Here is a 21235-nt window from a genome sequence, read left to right on the forward strand (position 1 = left end):
CCTTGGATGCGTGATCCGTGTGAGGTCATGACACATTGGAGCTGCCATTTTTAAGAGCACGCCACTCTGCTGCCACTGATGTGACCTTGTGTGTGAGGTCACACTGGCAAGGGTGGAGCGGTGTTCTCATCAAAATGGCATCCCCTCATCCAATACTGGAAAAAACCATGTCCCATTTTGCCTAAGCATTGGACAGGGGACAAGCCTTAGGAAAGCAGGACTGTCTGGTTTCATACCAGACAAGTGGCCTGCCTCATGCAGACATACTCTGAGGGTCACAGTATTTTTATTCTACACTCAAATACTGAGTATTTGGGTAAGGTGCGTCCATGAAACAGCAAAAAGAAAAGGAGTACTTGTGGCACCTTAGAGACTAACCAATTTATTTGAGCATAAGCTTTCGTGAGCTACAGCTCACTTCATCGGATGCATACTGTGGAAAATACAGAAGATGTTTGTTTTTATACACACAAATCATGAAAAAAATGGGTGTTTATCACTACAAAAGGTTTTCTCTTCCCCCCCCCCCCCACTCTCCTGCTGGTAATAGCTTATCTAAAGTGATCACTCTCCTTACAATGTGTATGATAATCAAGGTGGGCCATTTCCAGCACAAATCCAGGGTTTAACAAGAACGTCTGGGGGGGGGGGGGGGTAGGAAAAAACAAGGGGAAATAGGTTACCTTGCATAATGACTTAGCCACTCCCAGTCTCTATTCAAGCCTAAGTTAATTGTATCCAATTTGCAAATGAATTCCGATTCAACAGTTTCTCACTGGAGTCTGGATTTGAAGTTTTTTTGTTGTAATATCGCAACTTTCATGTCTGTAATTGCGTGACCAGAGAGATTGAAGTGTTCTCCGACTGGTTTATGAATCTTATAATTCTTGACATCTGATTTGTGTCCATTTATTCTTTTACGTAGAGTCTGTCCAGTTTGACCAATGTACATGAGCTGTAGCTCACGAAAGCTTACGCTCAAATAAATTGGTTAGTCTCTAAGGTGCCACAAGTACTCCTTTTCTTTTTGCGAATACAGACTAACACGGCTGTTACTTTAAAACACTCTCCTTACAATGTGTATGATAATCAAGGTGGGCCATTTCCAGCACAAATCCAGGTTTTCTCCCCACCCCCCCATCTCCCCACCCCACCCCCACACACAAACCCACTCTCCTGTTGGTAATAGCTTATCTAAAGTGATCACTCTCCTTACAATGTGTATGATAATCAAGGTGGGCCATTTCACTCTCCTTACAATGTGTATGATAATCAAGGTGGGCCATTTCCAGTACAAATCCAGGTTTTCTTCCCCCCCATCTTCTGTATTTTCCACAGTATGCATCTGATGAAGTGAGCTGTAGCTCATGAAAGCTTATGCGCAAATAAATTGGTTAGTCTCTAAGGTGCCACAAGTACTCCTTTTCTTTTTGCGAATACAGACTAACACGGCTGTTATTCTGAAACCTGTCATAGACAAATCTAGTAGGGGCAACAATACAATTTGTGAACCTGAATGTGGTGAGACTCTCACATGTCCCCTTTGCCTATTTATAGTTGAAATTCACAGCATTAGTGAATGGGCAAAGCAGATTTGCCCAGATGCCTGGTATAACTTAATATAATATTCCTTTTTGGTGAATAGCATGAAACTATCGCATTCTTCCCCATGTAGGAGGCCTGTAAAAAATATGCAAACAGCCATGTGAGACAAATGTTTATGGAGAACGCCAAAAACTGATTCTTTTTAATACAACATAAAACCACTGCTCAAATCCCCCCACTCCAGAAATAATTTTTTTCTATTGCCCAAGCCCTCGGCCCTACTTTCTGCATCAATTGGTAGAGGTTCTTTTTAGAACTCTAAAGTGGATTCTATTTTCTAAGGTGCAAATGCCTCCTGCATACCAAGCATGTCTTGGGGAAGTTAGTCAGCATGAACTGTGACTTCACTGAAGACTATCACTACACTGCTGGGAGGGAGATGTCACTCTTTATTAAAGTTGTATGGGAAGCCAATTATCTGCCTCACATTTCATCAAGAATTGAGCCCAAGAGGAAGATCAGTCTGGGAAAAAAGAAAGCAGAGAGAACCCAGTTCTATCTGATTAGGACTTTCAACCACCCACCTTTTTAAATGTGGGAACGATGAAGGGCGGGGGGGGGGGGGGAACGAAACTTTTATCACTTGACCAATAGGTTGCCAGCTCACTACCACTTTTTTACTAGTGAAAGTAAATTAATTTCAGGTTGCACTGACAGAAAGTCATTTTGTCTTGGTTAGCTCCCAAATTCACTGTGTGCCCCCCTTATATGTCAAAAAGTGTATCCAGTCTGGCTAAAGACAGGTACATTATATCAACAAAAACTTGATGCACAAATGATCCATGCAAGGTATATTATTGGTGTGGGCGGGAGTGAAATCAAAGGAAAATGTACTGCAGAGCTAAGTAAAAATAGTACTGTATGAGAAACAGAATTTTTATTCTCAGCATAAAAGAACATATTCTGAAGTGCCATTGAAGAATTGTGTTGGGACTTTACTTGCAAATGGACATGCACAATCCTTTCCAATGGAAATGTAGTTAGAAGCATTTGGATCTTAAACCTCTTTCTGGAGATACTCATAGAATATTAATACACGTGCACAAAAAAATTGGGGCTTACACTAGCATTCTAAAAATAGCAGGGTAGATGTTGCTTTGACATGGTGACTAGAGCCGAAGTCACAACGTCAAAGCAACATCTACACTGCTATATTTAGCGCACTAGCATGAGCTCCTCTAGCACAAATCTGTGGACCCAGCCTGGGAAGCTCACTCTCAGATCAGTGTAGATGCACGCTGACAGACTAGGTGAGATTCCTGCCCTGACGAATTGACAGTTCAAGCTGACATAATTTAAACAAAGTGATGGGTTTTAGTGAATGTCTCCTAGATTTTTGTCCTGGGCCAGATGTGGGTCTTTTATGGCACTGTAGATATATCCTTAGAGGAGAACAGTTAAATGATGAATAAGGTTTTCAAGCAGGCCTGTGTCATGGAGGATGCTACATCAGTTCATACAGTGGTTTGGGGTTTTTTAATGTACTTGGTTCAAATTATGGATATTATATTTCCTCCACAATGTAAGAAAACTACCTCTGAAAAATCTTGATCCAATATTTCTGTTTGTAAAAGATTTTTTCACACCAGGTATAACCTGCCACAGTACCTGAAATTGCCTGTAGGATGTTCACAAAGCAGCTGTAGCATGTGAAAACCCACACACTTCCTCGCTGCTAAGGCTGTCACGTTTTTTTCTGTCAAAAGATAAGTTCTACTCCAAATGGTGATGGACAAGAAATAGAGCCGTGATCGTGGCCCCAGTCCAGCAGCACGTTATGACAGCAAGTTGTGTTGACAACAAACTCATTTAGTGATGCTTCTCATACTTGCCAAAATATTTGCATGAGGACTAATTAATGTGTTGCACTTTCTACCCCGTCAGTATGTGTGTTCTCTGTGTGCTCCAATGCCACCTGGATGAAAGCTATTTGGGGGAGACAATTAGGGCTCCAGAATGGATGTCTCGTGCAGAGTTGCTTTAGATAGGATAGACCAGTCTCTTCCACAAAGGCTGTGAAGCTTTCTGTTCAATCAGGTCATTGAGAAGAGCGTATAAAGTATGTACCCTTTAATAGACTATATCTGACCATTGCACATAAATAAGGCCTTAATACTAGAAACTCTTAAGCTGGTCATTTGTCCCACAGAAGAGACTGGACCAGGGTCTATGTGCAGGAGTATGTGTAATATAAAACCATGGGAGCAAGCTGGGACCGTATCCCAACGGAAGATAGGAGGACATCGGAAATTGTCAGGGGTGCAGGAATATTGATACTAAGGCTAATTGGCAAGTGTGGAGTGCTGCCACCCCAACCCACAGATCCACTTGTAAGGCTGAAGGACAAGTGCCCCCAGACTGTGAATCCTGCACCACTTTCTGTGGGGTTTGACAGTGAAGAGTAGTTGTGCTCTGGTGCTTTCCTTTAAAGGATTCACGTTCATAAAGTAAACCGCATTTGCTTAGTTTTGCCAGTGATTTTCTATGTGTGCAGAAATAAAATCCACTGGCCTTGATCCTGCTTTTAACATATATGAGTGCACATCGAACAGCATCTTGTGAAATCAGCTCTGTCAGGCTGCCAGCATGGAAGTCAAGTTCTATGCTGCGAGAGAGAACATAAGAACGGCAATAGTGGGTCAGACCAAAGGTCCATCTAGCCATGTATCCTGTCTTCCAACAGAGGCCAATGCCAGGTGCCCCAGAGGCAATGAACAGAACAGGTAATCATCAAGTGATCTATTCTCTGTTGCCCATTCCCAGCTTCTACAAAGAGGCAGAGAGGCACATATTACTGCTGTGATCTGAGAGAAGGGCCCAGACAACTTGCTATAAATTCCTTGGTGGTGTTCTTACCCTGTGCATTTCTCATCTCAGAAGGGAGACCTAATAAACCTGTTGTTGTTTTTTTGTTTTTTTTTAAAGAGTGTTTAGGAAGAGGGCAGGTGGGAATTGCTTCTCTGGCTCCTCAGATGACAAATTTGATTGTTAAAGTCTGTGTTTTGTGAGAACGGAGCCCTGCTGAGAGACATCAAACATCTTGAAAGGAAACAGCTCTCTGAAGGGCCTTTCCTACCTTTACAGTTACTGGAATTGATCTGAAAACCCCAGCTGAAGCTAGCACTGAAAAACACTGAGCTCTTGTTCTTACTGCTTGGTCGTCTCTGTGACAAGATTGACCGTTGCACAGGTCTCATGTGAACAATGTCCTACAAGAATCTCTGCTGTGCAAATACAGACTGGTAAAATTAGCCATGATTTTAACCATTAGAGGCATCATAATGTAACATTATAATTACCATTATAACAATGTTTTGCATTTCTTTAGTGCTTTCCAGCTGAGGTTCTCAAAAGGCTTTACAAATATTAGGGAATTAAGCTCCAAAGCAGCTCTCTGAGATAGGCAAATGTTGTTGTCCCTGTTTCATGGATGGGGAAACAGGCACAGAGAGAGTAAGTGCTAAATTATACCTCCTCCTGTGCAACTGTTGCAATCCTGATATGCCCTCCCCCTGCTGAACACTCACCAGGCTGCTGAACTGGACCCAAACCTTGAGTCTCACGTGTACTGGGCTTGCTGGGGCTGGGCACTGCCTCTCTGGCTCTGGACCTCTAGAAACACACTCCAGATGCAGACTCTCTGCCTGACACCCCTATTGGCAGTGGGAACCCCTGGTCCCATTGCTAGGCCCTGAAACTAGCACCAGCTCTCCCCAGTAGCAGGTGCACATCTTAGGGGTCCTCTGGTTTACTGTTTCCCTCTTTGGGGATTGCATGACAGCACAAGCCAGTGAAACATATACTCTGCAAAGGGGTTTCTAAACACACATGCACTTTACTCATAGAGAAAGAGGAAGGGACTTACAGATCCCTGCAAAAATAATAAACAGTTGCATGCAAAAACCCCCCTCCATGGTCCTCACTACTCCAGATGTGCTTTGGGTTTTGGTCAGTCCTGTCATGGTCCCAAGACCCTCCTCTGCCTTGTCTCGCCTTCAATTTCTTGTTATGGCCCATAAGAGGGTGAGAGCTGCTAGGACCAGACCTTGTCCTTTTTATGTCTCCAGGGCCCTTGGTCATGTGACCTTCCTGGTCAGCCTCTAAGCCCCCATCAAGTGATCTGCTGCTTGGTTATTATGTACCTGAAGTTCCAACTAGAAAAACTGGTTTTTTGCAACTTTGTCGTCCTCTGTAGCATACCCATTATGTTGACAGAGCAAAGTCATTCAATATTAATGACTCTTGATCAGTCTACATTGTTCACCTGTCAGTGTCTCCTGGAATTTCAGTCCAAGATGGAGGAAAAAAGACAAGGAAGGTGGCACAAGACAATCTTACAATCACATGATGCTCCCGAAACAAAATGGAGTTTGCAGTTTGATATATATACAAATGTGGACTAAATCATAGCAGGACTCTCTCTTCCCACTAGCCCACTCAAGCAGGATGCAGGTATAATCCATCTCCCAGCACTGGAAGCATGAGGGAGGGGCAGCTGGCTAGCACTGCCAACAGTACTGGCTAGTCTGGAAGAGTGCATTTCTGCACAGCCTGCCCTCCCCACCAGAATGCCTGCTCTAGGAGGGAAGCATTTGTTTCACCTTTTTAAAAGGGTGGCAAAAGGTAACTTGTCATCCACTCTCCCAAGTGCTCAGGGTGCTTTATTCTGTCCAAAGTCATCACCTTCTTCCCCCTTCTCAGCATGGATCAGCCACTGCTTCATTTGTAATGAAAGAGGTGCTGGAGCTCACCCAATTAGATGCTGGGGCTCAAGTAATTTTTTTACTTTCATAACTGACGCAGCAAGCTCAGAGGTGCCGGGGTGATGAACTGCCAAGCCTAGAGGTGACAGGGCTCAGCCCCGGCACAAATTAAGCACTGGGATCAGCCTCATAGGAGGAAGAGTTGAGGCCAGTGAGACTTGCCCAATGTCTGACATGAAGGCTGTGGCAGCGTCAGGGAAAGTATCCAGATTACCTGGTTCCCTATAACCACAGGAACAAGTTCTTCCACTCTCCGTCCCAAAACAATATTCAGCTCTGCTGCTGCAGGGTGTGCACCAATCATGTGCAGGGGTCTGGAAGGATATACACTCAGCAGCATGCAATTGGCTAGGTATGTTACAGAAGTAGCCCATCACACTGGATGGACGGTGACCTGACCCAGCATGGCCAATCCTTTCTTCCCAGTAAGTGGAATTCTGGAGCATAAAAGCACTTTAAATATTGTGCCTTCTTCTCACCTTATCCAGGATAAATTCCATTCATCCCACAACAGGGGAAATTATATGCAGGCCCCTCTCAGACATGATGTGCATGTCTTCCTGTGGCTGCAGCAAAGGGGAGTATACACCTCCAACACTTTTTCATCTGAGGATACTTAACCATGAATTAAAGCATTTGTGCATTCCCTACAGAGCACAGGCTTCGCTGCCAGGTGGCTATACTTTGCTTCCTGTTTATCTAAAAGGTTTCAATGGTGGTTTGAAAAACAGAGGTCAACTTAAAAAAAGCTTTCGATGTACTGTTTAATTCTGATATTGTTTTCACGTGCTGTTGAGCCTAAATTCAGGGCACTGAAGAGTCTATAATGTGTTGGAATGATCCAAACTAGCATCATGAGAGAGAGAGTCCGAGTTATTTCGGGTTCTGGAGCCTGCATTCTAGGGTAGCTGGCTTGATTGCTTAGATTGCTATCCCTTGCCCTTGTGTTAGTTGTGTTAGTTTCAAACAGACTGCCAAAAGAGTCCTTGGATTGTAACAAGTTTTTACTAACTTTAGACAGTAATATTCTAAAAGGAATTGAGAAGCATAATGATGTGTGGCCAATAGCTACTGTTCTAAGTAAAATGTAAATTTAAATATACTCTATAACTTATTGGTTTGAAATATGTTTGGCTGGCCAAATGCATTCCAAAATGCAAATCCATTAATTTGGAGTCAAAATAATGCCATCTGAATTGTAATTCTAGTCAAAGGGATAATTTAGACTCTTCAGTTGATGAATCTCCCAAATGGGAAATATTTATTGGGCTGAAGATATTACATTAAAATGAGGAAAGAAAAATGAAAGTGAAGTTTTGAAAATTAAACTGGAAAACTTAACATTTAACTGACGTAAGTGATTCTTCTGTGGAGGTGACTGTGAAAATGAGAAATTGTCCTATGTTTGAAATGATATTTGTTTTCAAGGATGATGAACTAACTGCTTCTTAGACACCAGCTGACAGCCTTAATGATCATTCTACTTTTGTAGCATTAGGAAAACCTAAACTGAAAATGCCCAGAATTGTTCTTCTAGACACTTTTATTTCTATTTTTTAAAAAGGAATTGAAAGGTCCATGACTAGAGCAATTTGTGTGCTAATGACTCTGTTGTATGCTATGGAAAACTTTAAGATGGCCTATAAATCTGTATTGAATATGCTTCCATTAGTAAGATTTGGGTACAAAGAACATATGAACTTTGGTTTCACTCCTCATCTAAATTAAACAAATTATTTCAGGTAAGGGAGATTCTCTTGCTCAAATAAAAAAAATCAGATTCAGTTTCTGGTTCATTTAAAAAACCCAAATCAATATGTATAATGTCCTATTGAATAAGGAATGATGCCTCGTCTTCCGGCTCCAGTATTCCTTTCTGACAATAGTGTTTCCCTTCTACCAAGTGGCAGCACAGCAGATGTCTTGAGCCTTGCAGTTTGCCCTCCTGGTGAAGAAAAATCAGTGGTGCAGAATCTGGCTATATTCAAAGTGTAACTTGTTTTATTTACACATGTACACCAGTCCTGCAACAGAAATAGCTAACCAACATGTAGAGCAGAAAACTGGCTAACTGATCTCACAAATCTTGGGAGACAGGCCAGTCCTTGCCTACAGACAGCCCCCCAACCTGAAGCAAATACTCACCAACAACCACATACCACACAACAGAACCACTAACCCAGGAACTTATCCTTGCAACAAAGCCCGTTGCCAATTGTGCCCACATATCTATTCAGGGGACACCATCACAGGGCCTAATAACATCAGCCACACTATCAGAGGCTCGTTCACCTGCTCATCCACCAATGTGATATATGCCATCATGTGCCAGCAATGCCCCTCTGCCATGTACATTGGTCAAACTGGACAGTCTCTACGTAAAAGAATAAATGGACACAAATCAGATGTCAAGAATTATAACATTCATAAACCAGTCGGAGAACACTTCAATCTCTCTGGTCACGCAATCACAGACATGAAGGTCGCTATCTTAAAACAAAAAAACTTCAAATCCAGACTCCAGCGAGAAACTGCTGAATTGGAATTCATTTGCAAATTGGATACTATTAATTTAGGCTTAAATAGAGACTGGGAGTGGCTAAGTCATTATGCAAGGTAGCCTATTTCCTCTTGTTTTTTCCTACCCCCCCCCCCCAGATGTTCTGGTTTAACTTGGATTTAAACTTGAAGAGTGGTCAGTTTGGATGAGCTATTACCAGCAGGAGAGTGAGTTTGTGTGTGTATGGGGGTGGGGGGGATGTGAGAAAACCTGGATTTGTGCTGGAAATGGCCCACCTTAATTATCATGCACATTGTAGGGAGAATGGTCACTTTGGATGAGCTATTACCAGCAGGATAGTGAGTTTGTGTGTGTGGTTTTTGGGAGGGGGGTGAGGGGGTGAGAGAACCTGGATTTGTGCAGGAAATGGCCCAACTTGATTATCATGCACATTGTGTAAAGAGTTGTCACTTTGGATGGGCTATCACCAGCAGGAGAGTGAATTTGTGTGTGGGGGGGTGGAGGGTGAGAAAACCTGGATTTGTGCTGGAAATGGCCCAACCTGATGATCACTTTAGATAAGCTATTACCAGCAGGACAGTGGGGTGGGAGGAGGTATTGTTTCATATTCTCTGTGTATATATAAAGTCTGCTGCAGTTTCCACGGTATGCATCCGATGAAGTGAGCTGTAGCTCACGAAAGCTCATGCTCAAATAAATTGGTTAGTCTCTAAGGTGCCACAAGTACTCCTTTTCTTTTTGCGAATACAGACTAACACGGCTGTTACTCTGAAACCTGATCTCAAAATGTAATTGTAAACAAGTGAATTCCTCATCAAGTGAATGTGTTTCCAGTGGGGTCCTGCTGCACAGACTGGTTCTTGGCGCTGTGCTTTTTAACATATTTATCAATGACTTATGTGAAAACCTAAGATCATCACTGATAAAGTTTGGAGATGACACAGGTTTGGAGAGTAGTCAATAACGAAGAAGACAGGTCACTGATACAAAGCAATCTGGCTTGTTTGGTAAGCTGGGCATGAGAGAACAATATTCATTTTAATATGGCCAAATGCAAAGTCCTACATCTAGGAATAAAGAGTGTAGGGCATATTACAGGATTGGGAGTGGAGGGAGTGGGAAATTGTCCTGGGAAGCAGCGACGTTGAAAAAGACTTGGGTGGCACAGTGGATAATCAGCTGAACACGAGCTCCCAGTGCAAACGTGTAAGCGACAGGGCTAATGTAGTCCTGGGATGTATGTGAAACAGCATCACTTGGTGATAGCATACTTATTGTTAGAGGAGGTAACAGTTGGCAGAGAAATCTTTTCCCTTAAAATAAATTATCACCAGCAATCTGTCCGTGCATAATTTAATTGGACTGCAACAAATGCAAAACAATGGCATAATTAAAGGTATACCAATAAGTGTCCAAATAGCTAATTTAGGCACTGGAGTATTTTAAGAGATTATAAGGGCCCATCCTGCTATGGGCTGAGGCCTCGTGTGAGGCTGACTTCAGAGGAAGCTGAGGATTCTGAGCATCTTGTAGCATCAGGCCTATAGGCATTATAGACTCAATGTGTCACCTAGTATGAGCCCCATGCCGTGTAGGGTTGTTCCCTTCAGTATAGTCAATGTGTTTTGTCCCATTTGAATGACACAAGCCCCAGGGCTTCCACCGTTCCAGATGGAGACAATTCCTCAGGCTAGTACAGTTATTATTACTTAGAGAAATTCTCCCTCATATTCAGCCTGAATTTCTTTGATTAATTTCATTCTGTAACTCCTATTTATACCCCTCAGTCCATGGTAAGTCTATTGTTCTCTCCCGTTTCCGCACCCATGTCCAAAATTCGAGGTCTGGCTATGGGGGCATCTGACTCTATCAATTCAATCTAGTGATCCTTGGGTAAGATTCCTTCTGGCTGCTGCACAGGCAAGCAAGGGGGTGGAGCAAAGCGCCAGGACAATTGCAGTGTCTGCATAGGATCAGTGAAGGGACTACTGCTTCTGTGAAAGCCCTGGGATGGGGAGGATGTGGAGCCATGCGTCACCCTCTGCACACATAGGCCCATGGAGCTGGCCTGGGCGCGCAGACAGACAAACAAAACTCTGTACACTTATCAAGCTGCAGGCTGAGAAGGAAGAAGAGAGAGGTGGTTGTTTCTATGTTTAAATACTTGGGAGGCTCTCAGATCCCACTGTGGCAGAGAGGCTGCTCTAGTTTATGCTGGGGGCCAAACTGGCCCCCAACCAGTCTGAGGATAGGGGAGAAGAGTGGGTGTAACCCCATCCACTACTCAGATCTTATACTTAGATTGTAAACTCCTTGGGAAAGGGACTGTCTCTTTGTTCTGTGTTTGTACAGCACCTAGCACCATGGGGCGCTGGTCCACAGCTGGGGCTCCAAGGTGCTACCACAATACAAATTAATTGTAATAAGAAGGGTGCACCAAGCACAGCGGACACACCCAAGGATTGAGCCCCACGGTCAGAATTTTCAGAAGAGCTCAGTTGGTGCCCGTTGGGTGCAGAGCTGGTTTGATAATCTGGCCATTAAAGTCACAGTGGAAGTGACCGGGTGCTAAACCCTTGAAAATCTGGCCCAAACTACCTAATCCTCACAGCTCTCTTCTGAGGTAGGTATTAAATCCATTTGACATATGTAGGGCCTGATTCTTCACCCATTCCACCAATTTTTGCAAATGCAACTTCCTTGATATCAACAGGTAGGTTGGGATAAAACTGGTGTAACACAGTGGAGAATCAGGTCCAGAGAACGGAAGCCAGGCAGGCTAAGAAACTCACTCCCAGGCCCAGTTGGACCTGATGCTATTCTGGTATAGACCTTGAAGAAGTTCATGGCTCCCAGGCCTCTGCTCGGACCACTAACGCATGTTATGCTCCATCTGTGCATGGAAAGGAAACAATCTTGAATCTTGAGCACTTGTTAGAAAAGCTGCCCACTGGGCTAGGGGGAAAGAGTGTTTCCTTTCTTTACAGTAGGGTTTATGCAGGGAGTTCTTGGAGGTTAAGTCTAAAATATATTTGTTTTGTCCAGGTGTGACTGGTCTGTGACGTTCAGCTCCTTTGAAGCACTCCTGAGAAGGTGATGACTGGAACCTACTTCCTGGAATGGAGGCCTTGACCTACTGAGCCAGCTACACCTGCAGGTGCTTGTTAAAGGGGAAAGCCTCTGTGAGGAGCAGGGCCCTTATTAGGCTTGTTAACAGCAGGAAGAAGGGAAATGGCACTGACAATAAAAAGAGGAGCCATTAGCAGGCACAGGAGGGGATAGCTTTATTGTCTTTGTGTGTAATCTCCAGGAAGATTAGAGGGAGAGCAGGGAATGAGGGGAACACTGGGGCTGGGCATACATGGCTGAAACTGGAGGCGAAGGGAAATGGGCAGCAGGCAGGGATATTATGGGTGCTGGGAAGGTGGGAGGAAGTGGGGTGACTGAAGGAGAGCCCAGGAATGGGAGGCAGGAAGGGACAGGGTTCTGAGATTTTTGTTTCTGTATATGGATTTAAGTCCAAACATCAGGAAGTGATGTGGGAGAACCCAATGGTCCACATTCATTTTCTGTTCCTGTAAATAATCTACCAGCAGTGTGTATAATGCCAGTATTCATCTGTGAGCAGAGAACAACCAACTGTAAAACAGAGCTTTGGCTACCCAGAAACAGACAAGCCTCCTTTTGGATGATATGCAAAAGTGCAGCAGCAGTTCAGTAATTAATTGATTCTATATGGAGTAAAACTAAACAAGGTTTTTTGTTTGTTGTTTTTTTTGGCTTCTGACCATCAACCAAGTGTTTCAAAAGTGGATTTCTAAAATCAGTTTATTGATGAAACTAAACTCTTAGCAACTGTCAAAGTTCAAGCACACTGCGCTTTGTGCTCTAGAGATGAGTGATGTCGTTTGCCATTCACTGTTTCCTGCATACCTCTGTACGCTATGTATTCCCCTTTAGATCTTTCTAACCATATCTAAGGGTTCCTTACAATGCTCCATAGTCAGGTTAAACTAAGCCTAAAGAATGCTGAACTAGGCCTTTGGCGTATTAGAACTATTCATAGTCTAATTTCGTTTTTGACAGAGTAAAGTGCAATGAGTAAACAGCCTGTGTATTGGCAGTTTCGTTTTCTGGTGCTCATACACACGCACAGTGCCCATGTCTCGGCTCACAAAATGGTAGGAAAAGTTTGTTTACTGCTAAGCCTGGGATGTTTAAAAGGACCTAAGAATTAGGCACACAAATCCCAGAGGTTATTTTGAAAACCCCATAGGGTATTTTGAAAATCCCAGCCTAAACGGCTAAGTCATATAAACGTTTATATTTGGTCATTCATCATTTGTTGCTTCTTCAGAATCTAGCTGTTGGGCCCAATATAATTTGACAGCGGGCCTCTGAATGGTTCTTTCCTTGTCCTTATTTGTACTAGTTTTGCCCCAAAAATGTGGGGAACAGTTAAGGCAGTTCTGTGTTTTGACAGGGTTATTTGTTTGCTCTTTGACTCATCAAATAAAAATCTCAGTCAATGAAATCTGCTCCCTGGGAAGGCTGAAATGGCCCCCTATTATTCTGCATTGCAGAATGAGTGAGCTCTTACAGAAGAGGGCACAAAGTGATCAAATAATTAGCAAGGCAACTCAAAGTCCTGTAATACAAAGCATGATACTTAAATGGTAGCCCCTTAGGTTAGGGTTGCCAACTTTCCAATCGCACAAAACTGAACAACCTTGCCGTGCCCGTTTCCCAAGGTGCTGCCCCCCTACCACGCCCCTTCCCTGAGGCCCTGCCCCTGCTCACTACATTCCCCCTCCCTCAGTGGCTCACTCTCCCCCACCCTCATTCACTTTCACTGGGCTGGGGCAGGGAGTTGGAGTGCAGGAGGGGGTGAGGGCTCTAAATTGGGGTGCAGGCTCTGGGTGGGGCCAGAAATGAGGGGTTCAGGGTGCAGGAGGAGGCTCCGGGCTGGGGCAGGGAGTTGGGGTGCAGGAGGGGGTGATGGCTCTGGCTGGGGGTGCAGGCTGTGGGGTGGGGCTGGGGATGAGTGGTTTGGGGTGCAGGAAGGGGCTCCAGGCTGGGGGGTGGGGCCAAGGTCTCGGAATGTGGGAGGGAGCTGAGGGTTGAGGCAGGGAGTTGGGATGTGGGAGGGGTATGGGCTTTGCGCTGGGGGTGCAGGCTCTGGGGTGGGGCTGGGGATGAGGCGTTTGGGTTGGAGAAGGGGGCTCCATGCTGGGGGGTGGGGCCGAGGGATTTAGAGTGCAGGAGGGGGCTGTGGTTTGAGGCAGGGGTTAGGGTGTGGGAGGGGGTATGGGTTCTGGGCTGGGGCTGTGGGCTCTTGGGTAGGGCCAGGGATTAGGGCCCCTCATTGAGGGGTTCAGGGTGTGGGAGGGGGTTCTGGGCTGGGGCAGGGGGTTGGGATGCCCCCCCACCTAGGAGCCAGACCTGATGGCCGCTTGCGGGGCACAGCGCAGTGCCAGGACAGGTAGAGACTAGCCTGTCTTAGCCCTGAAGCACCGCTAATCAGACTTTTAATGGCCCAGTCGACAGTGCTGACTAGAGCCACCAGGGTCCCTTTTCGACCGGGCATGCCGGTTGAGAACTGGACACCTGGTCACCCTACTTTAGGAAGGTAATACAATGGAACTGAATGGTCAGCTCCTAGCCTGTGAGCAGACTTAAAATATGTAACAGCCAGATGGTGACAGAGTAAGTCCACAGGGCCAGATCACTCTGAGCTAGGGACAAACTCGGAGAGGCAGGAAAACTCCCATATAAAGTTCCTTGAAGTCTCCTCAGCAGAAAGAGGGTTTGAGCCCTAGAAGTGCTCACTCACAGTGGGAAAGAGGGAATCCTTCCAACCTTATGGATCCTGGGATCCGCACGTAAAGGTAGAGGCCCACATTCAGAGGCCCACTCCCAGATAGAGCCACAGAGGCAAGAGCCCCCACAAAAATTGCTCCTGCATCCATTGGCCCCTCTAATTCTTGGCAGTAACCCACTGCCATTGGCTGGGCCCCTACCACAGGAACATAAGAATTGCTAATCTGGATCAGGCCAGTGGTCCATGAAGTCCAGTATCCTGGCTCTGACAGTGGTCAGCACAAGGTGCTTTAGAGAATGTGCAAGAACCCCGCAGCAGACACTTATAGAATAACTCTGTGTATAGGGGACCCAGCTGGCTTTAATGTTGCTTCAGGCAGCACTGTCTCCCACTCAGGCTTCTGCTTGAATACCCTAATGGAATAGTCCCATAAAAAATAATCTAAGGTTTTTTTTAAGAAAACAGCTTATAGAATTTAATAGATAATTATATCCCTGCTTTGGAAGTCTACAGGGTAGTTTTAAAAAAACCCTGTAGAAAGAAACTCATTCTCTATTAATGTTCTGGTTTTAGCATAACTGCTATAGAACCCTATTGGTTTCATCCCTCGTAGATTCTATAGGGCTTTTCCATAAGGGTATCCATGGTGGGCTGCAGGGACAATGCTGCAAAGAGCAGTTAGTGCTTTACTGCCTGCCTCCTGACTCTGGCCTTACATCTGTGCCCCTGGGAAAAAGCCTTGCTTCATAGAGCCCTCCTAGAATGGCATCGACGGCCTAGAAGATGTACCATGCAATGGAGGTTTCAGAGTAACAGCCGTGTTAGTCTGTATTCGCAAAAAGAAAAGGAGTACTTGTGGCACCTTAGAGACTAACCAATTTATTTGAGCATAAGCTTTCGTGAGCTACAGCTCACTTCACCGATGAAGTGAGCTGTAGCTCACGAAAGTTTATGCTCAAATAAATTGGTTAGTCTCTAAGGTGCCACAAGTACTCCTTTTCTTCATGCAATGGAGACAATCCAGAGAGAACTCTTTTTTGCTGAGGAGATACCTAGCCCACAGTAACTAAATGGTTATTTCTATGTTTTCAAACCATTAGCAGTAGGCACCATCTGATTCCAGGTAACCTCCAGGACAAGGTAAGTACCATTCTGTAATATGGAATTGCCAAGTATGACCTGAGGTAACTTCACAATGCATAGGAAATGTAAAATGTTACTGGTAGAACTCCTGTCACAGGCAATAGTTTGTGAAAAATGTTGCTGTTTGTTTTCTAGATGTACTAAGAGATTAAAAACTGATCTATTTTTTAACAGCAAAGGGTGTCTCTGCTCTGAAACTCTGACAGCTTGTAGCTGTGAGCAGAATATTTGAATTGGCCATTTTTGAGCAGCTAACCAAGAATTTAGGTAGAAAGTCCAACTCATATTTCCCCCAGGTATCAGAGGTGGGAGAAAAACAGCAACTTCTCCTGATCCTTTAGAATGAATTCTCAGTGGTGTACTGCATGTTCTTGTTGAAAGCTCCATAAACTTGTTGTTTGTCTCAAGGAACATAAATATTTGTATCACTTTTAGTTGCCAGTGGTGATGTAAACTTCCTTTTGTTTACTGGGGATATCCTACTAAGCAATTTTCTATCGAGACCACAGGAGCTGTCATTTGAAAGCCCATAATATTTTTGCCATAGGACATTCATGTCCTTATTTATAAAGAGTGGCCAGTGATAAAAGAACAGATCCCTTGCCCACTGAAAAATGTCTGTTTGACAGATGCTTTGTAATATTGTTGTAGTTAAGTCTCCCGTTCTTCATGGGTTCTGCACAGTCACAACCAGGGTGAGAGTGTCTTCCAGAGCCTTGGGCTAAGAGAGTAAGTAATTCCTCCCATTCTCTACCCAATTAAAGAGTCAACAGTAATGTTTTAGCTGTTTTCAAAGCAACAACTACATATCCCATTCTTGGACACAGAAGATGCTTGTGTTTTTCAGATTTTCATTAATAGATCTATGGAGTATGTTCTTACAGCTAAAAAATCCTGGGTGTATAATGTGCTTGTAAACAACCTACACTCATGCACTTGAGTTTCATTAGTATTTTGGCTCTTCCCAAAGTTCTTTTTAACTAGCTTATACTGCAGATGCCAAGCAGCAACAGTGAATTTTGAAGGGCAATCAGCAAATGTCTGGTGTGTGACAGAATTAACAATGATGCCACATGCTGGCAATTAAATGCTAAAAGAGTGATCTGCACAACTATGGGAAAGGGAGACATGAAGTTCCTGGCCACATGTGGCTGCCAACAAAGACAGATGGAATCACACTCAGAAATGAATCAGAAGTTCATTCAGATGACTGAGGTAATCAGAAGTATATGACAAGAGAACAGCAGATTGTTGCTGTATTGTAAGGCAACCCTATGGCCACCACAAGCTACTGCTGTCTTTGGTGCAAAGTCTAATGTCGATCTGCATGAATGTGATTCTTGTACTGAAGACCCAGTTCCTGGGGGGGAAAGGGCTAACTCCAGTGATTTCAGTGGGATTATAAAAGCAACACATTCTGGATTTAGTAATAAATCACTGCAAATGAGAGCTACTTTTGAGGGTTGGTGTCTGTGGAGCAGGGATGGGAGCACTCATTTTGCCAAATTTAGATTCCACATGAAAATATTGATTTCCAGATTCAAAGCAAAAATGGAACAGTTTGAGATTCAAGTTCTATTTGGCTCTAGCATGAGAGGTTGTGGGCTGCTGCATAGCTTTTAGTTAGGTCGTCAGCTCTTTGGAGCAGAGACCATCTTTTTGTTCTGGATTTGTACAATACCTAGCAGTGAGGTCCTGGTCCATGAATAGGACTCCTAGGTACTATTGCAGTACAAATAATAAATAATTCCCCTGAAAGTAAGGTAAGAATAACTTTCCAGTAGAAGTGTTTATTGTTTGCACATCACAAGTTTCCACAGTGAAAACCAAAATATAACGAAAAAAACTGTTCTAGGGGTTTGCAAAAATCCAAGCACTGTCCAGTTTTCCATTTCATACTGTGAGTTCGTGTGTCTGGAGGGCTGTGTGGTTCTTTCCTTGAAATTGCCATGGTAAAGCTGGGTTTAGCAAATGGAGGCTTGAGAATCCCTGGATAATAAGGCAGATATTATAAGGGGACTGTGGCTAAAATTTTGTGAGCAGAGAATAAGCAGCAAAGAGGAAGATTTAAAAGGAAGTGGCTGAAACACCTAGACCAGTGGTTCTCAACCGGTGTACACATACCCCTGGGGGCACACAGAGGTCTTTCAGGGGGTATGCCAACTTATCTAGATATTTGCCTAGCTTTACAATAAATTACATAAAAAGCACGAGTGAAGTCAGTACAAACTAAAATTTCACACAGACAATGACTTGTTTATACTACCCTATATACTATAATCTGAAATGTAAGTACAATATTTATATTCCATTTGATTTATTTTACATGAGAAAGATGAGAAAGTAAGCAATTTTTCAGTAATAGTGTGATGTGAATTTGTATTTTTGTCTGATTTTTGTAAGCAAGCAGTTTTTAAGTGAGGTGAAACTTGGGGTACGCAAGACAAATCAAACTCCTAAAAAGGATACAGTAGTCAGGAAAGGTTGAGAGTCACTGATCTAGACAGGTCCCAGCAAGGAAGTGTTCAGGCAGTAAAACGGAGTCAGAATTTGGCTGTTGCTGGCCAGCTCTGAGACTGGCAGAACTGGCTCCAATCACAGGCGCCGGCTTCTAATTTTCCCTGGGGGTACTCAACCCCTGCTCAATCCCAGGCCCTGCCCCTACTCAACCCCTTCCCCCCAGGCCCCACTTCACCGCCACCCCATCTCTTCCCTGCCTCTTTCTGTTCCCTCCCCCTCTTTCCGCACCCTGTCCTCCCTCCTCCTCCCACCCAGTGCCTCCTGCACACCACTGAAGAGCCATTCCTCGGTGTGCGGGAGGCACTGGGTGGGAGGGAGAGGAGTTGATCAGTGGGGGCTGCCAGCGGGCGGGAGGCACTGCGGAGAAGAGAAGGGAGCTGGCTGCTGATGGATGCTGAGCACCCGCTATTTTTTCTCCGTGGGTGCTCCAGGGCTGGAGCACCCAAGGAGTAGGTGCTTATGGCTCCAGTGCCAGCAGCTCCCCTCCTTCCTGGTGACAGGACCAGGGAGGGGTCAATTCTTAGCATGTGCATTGTTCCTTAGGGACCATGCCCAGCTGGCATCAGTTAGAGCAGCCCATAGAATGCCCAAACTGGCCCACAGAATCAGGACATCTTAACCAGCTCACTGACACTCCATCCACTCTGACTGGGAAGATCTCCGTGCAGGACAAAATCTGGCCCTGTAAGATCTATGTATGAGATGGCTGAGGTAACAAAAATACGCCATCTCTCATTAAAAACAGCCACAGTTCCAGGGGATTGAAGGGCAGCAAATGTTGTCTCTACATTTTTAGAGGCTTTGGTAGCATGGTTTCTGCAAAGGAAAGTTGTGTCTTGCTAATTTCTTAGAATTATTTGAATGTGGCAGAGTGGTAGTGTAGGGAGCTAGGGTGGCTTCCCTCCGAACCAGAGGGTAAAGAGCCACCCTCTCAGCCTGAGTGAGCAGGGCCAGACCAAGCTCACTCCAATCCCGGAAGGGGAGGGGTGGAACAGGAAGTACAAAGGGCGGGGCCCTTTGCCCCGTGAGGAGAGCACCAGGGAGGGAGACAGACACAGGCTGCTCCCTCCAGACCCTGCTGCCGAGCCAGGGGCGGCGGCCCTGGGCCAGGAGGAACCTGAGCTGGAGGAAGGACTGAGGTGACCCGGACTGCCAGCCGCTGGAGGGCCCAGGCTGTAACCCGGGCCAGCGTGAGCCCGACACAGAGGGGGAGGGCCCTGCCTGAGGGGCGCGCCGCAAGGCTCTGGCCTGCACACCTTCTCCGCTCGTTCCCCAGTAGCCGAAAGGTGCGACTAAGGCCTGCCAGTAGGACAGCAGCTCTCCATCGCCCCCTGGAGGCTCAGTGGACCGACTGCCTTTATCTACCTGTGACAGGTTTCAGTCGGTCCACTGAGCCTCCAGGGGGCGATGGAGAGCTGCTGTCCTACTGGCAGGCCTTAGTCGCACCTTTCGGCTACTGGGGAACGAGCGGAGAAGGTGTGCAGGCCAGAGCCTTGCGGCGCGCCCCTCAGGCAGGGGGGCGCGGGCACGAGTCTGCGGCGTTCGGGATTCTGCTACCCAAGGCGGGTTGGCCGGGGTAGGGGAATGCAGGCCCACCCAAATCCACTGTGTTCCAGTCCAGGGCTTTGGCAGTGTCGGGGTGTGGGGATACATGTGGTTTGTTTCTTTTAGAGTAACCCGGGCCCCCCGCTGACTCCATCCCCCCTTCCTACGTCGCTTGCTCACTTGCTCATTTTCACTGGGCTGGGGCAGGGGGTTGGGGTGCTGGAGGGGGTGAGGGTTCTGGCTGGGGGTGTAGGCTCTGGGGTTGGGCCAGGGATGAGGGATTTGGGGTATGGGAGGGGGCTCAGGGCTGGGGCACGGGTTGGGGTGCAGGGGGCTGTGTGAGGGCTGTGGCTGGTAGTGCAGGCTCTGGGGTGGAGCCAACGGGTTTGGAGTGCAGGAGGGTGTTCAGGGCTGAGGCAGGGGGTTGGGGTATGGGAAGGAGTGTGGGGTGTGGGCTCTGGGAGGGAGTTGGGGTGTGGAAGGGGCTCTGGACTGGGGGAGGGGCTTCAGGGTGCAGGGCGGGCTCCAGCCAGCACTTACCTGAGGCAGCTCCCAGAAGCAGCTACATATCCTCCAGCCCCTAGGCACAGGGGTGGCCCAGGAGCTTTGCATGCTGCTCTCGCCTGCAGGCACTGCCCCCGCAGCTCCCACTGGCTGCGGTTCCCGGCCAATGGGAGTGGCGGAGTTGGCGCTCAGGGCAGGGTCAGTGTGTGGAGCCTCTCTGGCCGCCTCTGTGTCTAAGGGCCACAAGGACGTGTTGCTGCTTTCTGGGAGCCACGAAGAGCCAGGGCAGGCAGGGAGCCTGCCTTAGCCCCACATCCCGCCAATGAGATTTTTAACAGCCCCATCAGCAGTGCTGACCGGAACCACAAGGGTCCCCTTTTGACCAGGTGTTCTGGTTGAAAACTGGAGACCTGGCAACCCTAATTATATATACTGTAGGAAAATTACCCATCTAGAGTGCTGACATTTTTCCAAATGTGTTGGCTGATCATTGTGCCCACAAAAAAAATTTTCCTGAGTACATTTAGGCCCATTGTAGAGTTTGCTTATTTATTTGGAGTGGCTGTAGCAGGTAAGGAAGAAATTTTTCAAGACTATTTGTCTATTCCATTTTGCACATAGGACAAAACTCTGGCTGGTACATGTTCATGTGCGCTGACCAGTCCTTTGCAAAATATAATAGAAAATGGTAGCTCTTCTACAAAATTCCACAGAGAATTATATCCCTGCTATAGAGCTTTATAAGATGGTTCAAAAATTCTTTTGAAAGGATATTGCCCTCTATTAAATTCTGTAGGGGTTTAAAGTAATTTC

At 45.8% G+C, this 21235-nt stretch overlaps 1 long non-coding RNA gene across 1 annotated transcript in view; it reads left to right on the plus strand.

Annotated features, from left to right (window-relative positions):
- LOC311515869 overlaps positions 1–21235 on the plus strand; it is a 191021-nt gene that overhangs the window by 122680 nt on the left and 47106 nt on the right. The window contains exon 2 of the long non-coding RNA XR_014710248.1: positions 11935–12046. This is a non-coding gene — a long non-coding RNA (uncharacterized lncRNA). The remainder of the gene's footprint in view (positions 1–11934; positions 12047–21235) is intronic.

Source organism: Lepidochelys olivacea (genome assembly GCF_965140295.1).
Source record: "Lepidochelys olivacea isolate rLepOli2 genome assembly, chromosome: 2".
Classification (NCBI taxonomy): domain Eukaryota; kingdom Metazoa; phylum Chordata; order Testudines; family Cheloniidae; genus Lepidochelys; species Lepidochelys olivacea.